Source organism: Eubalaena glacialis, chromosome 2 (genome assembly GCF_028564815.1).
Source record: "Eubalaena glacialis isolate mEubGla1 chromosome 2, mEubGla1.1.hap2.+ XY, whole genome shotgun sequence".
In the NCBI taxonomy this organism is placed as follows: Eukaryota; Metazoa; Chordata; class Mammalia; order Artiodactyla; family Balaenidae; genus Eubalaena; species Eubalaena glacialis.
In genome coordinates this window covers 131,160,243-131,166,242 of record NC_083717.1, presented here as the reverse complement: position 1 = coordinate 131,166,242, position 6,000 = coordinate 131,160,243, and the positions used below count along the sequence as shown (strand labels likewise).

General features: G+C 51.2%; 1 non-coding gene across 1 annotated transcript; it reads right to left on the bottom strand.

Moving 5' to 3' along the window:
- Positions 1 to 205: 205 nt before the first annotated feature.
- Positions 206 to 295, bottom strand: TRNAY-GUA (transfer RNA tyrosine (anticodon GUA)). The gene is given in 2 exon segments: positions 206 to 241; positions 259 to 295. It is a non-coding gene; the product is annotated as a tRNA-Tyr (tRNA).
- Between the last annotated feature and the right edge of the window lie 5,705 nt (positions 296 to 6,000).

Sequence of the window (6,000 nt, the reverse complement as noted above, 5' to 3'; positions counted from 1 at the left end):
GGCGGGCGTGTGGCCTGCGGGCGGGAGGAAGGCGCAGGCGTGTTGCCTGGCCACGGCCCCCCCGTGGCTGTGCGGGCGTCCCCCAAAGGCTTTCCCGCCTCTGGCGGGGGGGAGAGAGGATGCTGCGCTGCCTCAGGGCCTTGGGCGGGGCTTGGCCCCGGGGCGGGGTGGTGCCCTTCACGAGGGCGCAAAAGCGACGGGCACCTCCTTCGAGCCGGAATCGAACCAGCGACCTAAGGATGTCCACACGTGTCGGGTCTACAGTCCTCCGCTCTACCAGCTGAGCTATCGAAGGGTGCGCGCCGCCAGGCCCGGGCCCTTAACTTTTTCTGGAAATGCCGGAGCACGGCACTGGGACGCCCGAGGTGAGACAGGCCCAGGGCTGGTTGGAAGCCCCTTTGAAGAGAGCGGTGCACGCGCCGCCGCGCCGCCACGCCGCCCGGTGCGGGCGGGAGGACGGGGCAATCTTGCGGCGTGGCTGCGGCCGGGCCTCGGTGGTGCCCGGCATGGGGGCGGCGACTTTCAAGATGCCTGGGCCCCCGCGCTCACCTGTGGCCTCCTTTCCCCTCCCCACGCCCCTCCCCTTTCTACAGGTGGGGACCACGGCGGTCCGCGGCCAGAACGCGGGGAAGAGGGCGAGGGGAGCGGCGTTGGCGAAATGGATGCGCCCGTGGGGGGGGGGAGGCCTGGCAGACGAGAGGGGAACCCACAGGGAGGGGCACCGGGGAGCCGGCTGCCAACCGCCTAGCCACCCGGTGCTTTTGAAGCGCCTTTAGTTCAAAATAATCCTTTGGCCAAAATGGCATTTTTTGGTGTGGCACATTCTGCCACCCTTCAAAGCCGACATCGTCTTGCCTGGGTTACGCAAGTCTCCTGTTGATCTCCCTGCTTTCGCCCTTGCCACCTTTACAGCCACAGTGATTTTCTTTCCTTTTCGCGGGGTGGGGGGCGGGATGGGGGTGGGTGCTTAGATCAAGCCACTCCTCTTCTCGAAACCTTCTGGTTCACTCAGACTTAAATCCTTACAAAGGTCTACAAGACCCTCAGTTCTTAACCCCACCCAGTCACTTCTCTGACTTAATTTTGGTACAACTCTTAAACTTTGTCCTGTACACAGGGCCTCCTTGCTATTCTCCAAACACAGTCCTACCTGGACCCTTGCTCTAGCTGATCTTCTGCTTAGGGTTGCTCTTCCCCCAGACAGCCCCATGACCGACTCCCTCACCTCCTTCCAGTCTGCTCACATGGGCACCTTCTCAAGGGAGCCTCTTCTGACCACTTAACGTAACACAGCAGCCTGCCCCCTTACAACAACTCCCCATGCCCTTTCCTTCCTCAATTTTTTTTTCTTTTTTCATAGCTCTTAACACCTAACATACTAATTAATTTACCTACTGTGTCTATTGTCGATTTTCTCCCACGCCCCACACCCCCGTCTCTAACCAAAATATGAGCAGCAAGAGGCCTTTTTGTTCCCAAATTCCTGAACAGTGTCTAGCACAGGGTATGCCGTAAACAGTTGTTGAGTGGACAAATGCCCGATGTCATCAAAGAGGAGATCAGGGTATAAAAGAAGGGGCTAGGAGCCAGGGTTTGCCCTGGGGGAAGGTGCAGCGTTATCTTGCGTGATCACAAAACAGAGAATTTCTTCACTGGAGAACTGCAGAACTCTCCGCAGGTAACAACCCATCCAAACCATTTCCTGCACTAAGAGACTTGACCAGACTCTAGCTTGGCCTCCAGAAGCATAAGGTTCTCTCCCTGGGCTTGACCTCCACCCCCCATTAAAATGCCTGCCTGAGGGACTTCCCTGGTGGTCCAATGCAGGGGGCCGGGCTTCGATCCCTGGTCGGGGAACTAGATCCCGCATGCATGCCGCACGCAACTAGGAGTCCGTGTGCCTCAACTAAGAAGTCCGCATGCTGCACCTAAAAAAAGATCACGCGTGCCGCAACTAAGACCCGGCGCAGCCTAAATAAATAAATATTAAAAAAAAAAAAAAAAAAAAGCCTGCCTGGGAAAGTTCAACACCTGACACAGGCGCCTGACCTCCCCTCCTTAGAGCATTCATTGAAAAGGACCTACAGTTGTGAATATGGTGCTCTTACAACCCCAAAGTGTCTCTCCCAAGAACTGGGAGCCATTCCTTTGAAGTGTAATCGGGAAGGATAGGGCCTCTGTCTCCCAGTTTCTGTGCCTTGAGCCATCCTAACTTCAGTAACTGCCCGCTGACAAACACAAAAGACCTGCGTCTATACGTTTGACCAACCCTTTGTAGTTTTTCGCTTCTGACTCTACGGAGCCCCCTCCCTCTCATTCTTCCTTTAAAACGCCCAGATCCCCTCGCCCAATTCTGAATGGAGCTCAGTCAGCGCTTTCCCCTCTTGTCAGTACTTACTGAATCAAATCTGTTCTCACCACTTTCAATACTGTCTCCTGTGTTTTTCTTTGACAGAGTCCAAATCGGAAAGGACCTGAGGACACTTGCGGGGCCGCCCTATGTGCGCGCTGGGGCAGCAGGAGGGGGCGAGGCCGGAGGGCAAGGGCGCCTGACCCTGAGCACTGCGCTCCGGGAGCCCCCCCCCCTCCCCCGGCTGCGGTGGAGAGGACCGCTCGGCGCTTTCACCTGGTTTCCTCTCTCTGCAACAGAATCCCGGGTTTTCGTCGCAGCGCCACTAGGTTAGGCTACATATCCTGAAGCACTTTCGTCACTTTTCCTTAGAAAGACACCACGAAGAAACATTACCACGCTTTCTTATTAAGGCGGCTTTAGAGCTTAACGTCAACCGGCAAAGAGGCCTTTCCTGAGTTTTCGATTACTGGGAGATGAGTTCGAACAGGCGAGGGCAAAAATGGGCTGAAACTTTCCTTTTGCTGAAAGCAAGGCGAGACCGGACCCGAGCCCCGACCCACGCCTTCAACTGCAGGGCGCCGCGCGCCGCGAGCTCCCGTCTTCCCGGGTTCCCCCTCCAGGTCTCGATTCGTCGCCGCGCGCCCACGCCCCCCCGCCGCGAGACACTCGTTCCGGTGTCCCCCACGGGGAAGAACAGGGCGCCGGGAAGGTCGCGCTAGGGGCGTGGCGTATGTAGATGAGGAGGGGCGCAGAGGCTGCTGGTCCCCCTCCGCCTGGGCCTCCGCGTCCTGCGTGTGGACAGCAGAGGCTGCCGGGTTGTTCCCCGGCTGGGCGAAGCCGGGGCGAGGGGCGTGCAGCGGCGGAGGGTGCGGAGGCGGCGTGAGCGAAGTGACCGTGCGTGCAGAGTGGGGCGAGCCTGTGGGTGTAAGGCGAGGGAAAAATACCCTGTTCGTTTTTCTAAAGAGGTAACGTCGTAGTTCTGAAAAAGGTTTTCTTTGTTGGTAGTACGCTGTTGTTCGTTTCACCATATATATTTTGGTGTTTTCTGAAACATACAAATTTGTAAAGCATAGTCTGTGGTTGTAAGAGTCGGTTTTTTTTTCTGTTTTGTTTCTCATTTCTGGTGGATTATGTTAGATTTACCGGTTGTGCAGTAAGTCGGTCTTTTGTTTTTTTTTACCAAGGAGGTTTTTTCGTTATTCTACGTTCGTATGAGAAAAGACAAGGGTGTAAGTTAACATGAACGAAAGTAGTGAGGTAGAAAAAGAAAAAATGCCGTCTGTATGAAACAAGAATCGGCGCCGCTGCTGTGAGGTCGCAGGTATTCTGATAGGACTTCTAGGAGTGGTCGGTTATTGTTGGATTTGTCTGCCAGTCGCTTGACCTGCAGGTTTGAAGGTAGCAAAAGTGTCTAATATACCAGCAGCAGGCAGTCTCTAGGCTTTTTGCGTTGTAATAGGGTCACCCTACCTGAAGTACATGTACGCATAGGGTGACGACGCATGCTTGTTTATGACTCCTAGACTTATGCTTTTTTTTTTTTTTGATGGACTTGGGAAACTAGGGAACACTATGGCTGTTTGGTAAGGCCTTCCTTGAATGCTGTATGGAGAAAGTCTCCTGATTGCTTAACATGTGCCCAGGAAGAAACAGGAAACTGCGGTTGTGTTTTATGAGATGGACCTTTCCTCGAGTGGTAATGCTGCTGTTTCACTATCCGAAGTCCCTTATGTTCAGACCTCCCCTGAGCTCATCGGCACTGGGACAAGTGTGATGTGAGAGCGAATACGAAACGGGAAGGAAAAAAAGAATTTCCCCTTGGTGCCAAAAGGGAAAGATATTTCTCCCTCCTTCTTAGAAAATTTGCAAATACTGGTTCGGTCCGTTTGAGATATATATGTAAATGTTATTAACAGCTAAATGTATCTCTTGCCAGTTTTACAACCTGAGAATGTTTGTCTGGAGGGCCTTGAAACCATCTTTTTGAAATGTGAACATTAAGGAAGGTAGTGCCCCGTCTCCCTCTACCTCTGGGAGTTTAGGTTAGGTGGCTGGCTCCAGGTCGTAACCACTTGCTTGTCATGGAGATATGAGTTTTATTTCTCTTTGGATAAAGGCACACAGATGGCCACTCCAATTACCAGTTGAATTTAGGATGAACTATGTGTAGCAAATGGTGCTGTCAAGTCCTCCTATTGAGGACAAGTTCTTGAGAACATCTTTGTAATAAGTTGTATCTACCTGCTTATATAACAGGGAACATTCTTATTGTTATGGGATTAATTGTGTCCCCCCACCCCAAATTCATATGTTGAGGCCCTAGCCCCCATCTGAGTGTATTTGGAGACAGGGCCTTTAAGGAGGTAATTAAGTTTAAATGAGGTCATAAAGGTGGGGCTGTAATTCAATATGGCTGGTGTCCTTCATTAGAGACGTCAGGGATGGCTGCAAGACAAGGGGAAGCCTCCGGAGAAAGCAAAGCTGCCAATATCTGGGTCTTGGATTTACAGCTCCCGGAACTGAGAAACATTCCCATTATTTAAGCCTCACCCCAGTCTGTGGTATTTTGTTATGGCAGCCCAAGCTGAATAATATGCTGTCTTTGCAGTCTCTTCGGTGGATTTCTTGTGATGCACATTACAGTCTGGTTTAGTGGCTTTTCAATAAAAATGTTGACTTCTTTTCTTTCTACCTTTGTGGAGAGGATTCGCTGGGTTGCCAGGAGATGTTATTCTCCTCAACAGTCTAGCAATGAGGACAGGATTGGTCTGGCAGTTGCTGATTTGACTGAATCAGCTAAAAGTCTTGTGGCCACACAACAGTCACTTAAGAGACTCTGCAACCAGAAGACTTGGCTGCTTTGATGGAGCAGCACATCGGGAATCCAGTGACCCACCATACAAAGGGTACTATATTCGTGACCAAGGGAAGCCAGCCCCCATGACTGTGGAAGAACTAAGACCTTTAGAGAACCATCCAGAGTGTGTTAGTGGGCATACTTGAAGCCTTTCCTGCTAAAGGTAAGCTGAGAGAAATTACAGTGGTGTACCCACAAGACCTGGAGTCCACACTGGTTTCCATCAGTGGTTTGATGATTAAAATTTCTCAACATCTACTGGCATGGATCCAGGTGCAGATCAAAATTGCTCTTAGTCTAACCTTTTACCTCAGCTCTCTTACCAACTATCCAGACTCAAGTTAGAGGATGCTGGTAGTATGGCAAGGGCAAACTAGTGCTCAAATCTTAACAGCAGCTACTCAGTGTTTGGGGCAATCTACGGAAAGATAAAGAAGAAATTAAGGAATTTAAAACTGCTCTGTTAGGTACTCAGAACTATTCATTAAAGGGAATAACCCCCACTCTGGACAACCTATGAAGGGAGCAAAGGAAGAAGGGGAAGCTATATGTCATTAGAGCAAGAAGCCAGGACATTGGAAGAGGGATTGTAGAAAGAGACTCCGCAGAATGCAGACATTTCAGGAGCAAGGGAATCAAGTCAAAACCCTTAGCTAAGAAATAATTGGTAAATCGGCTCAAAGTTGGAAGGTTGAGGGAATCTTAGAGATGGGAACTGGTGAACCAAAAATATTGTGTCAAAAAGTTTTCCTTGGCCTAATATAACACTATCTTTTCCCAAAGATACTGG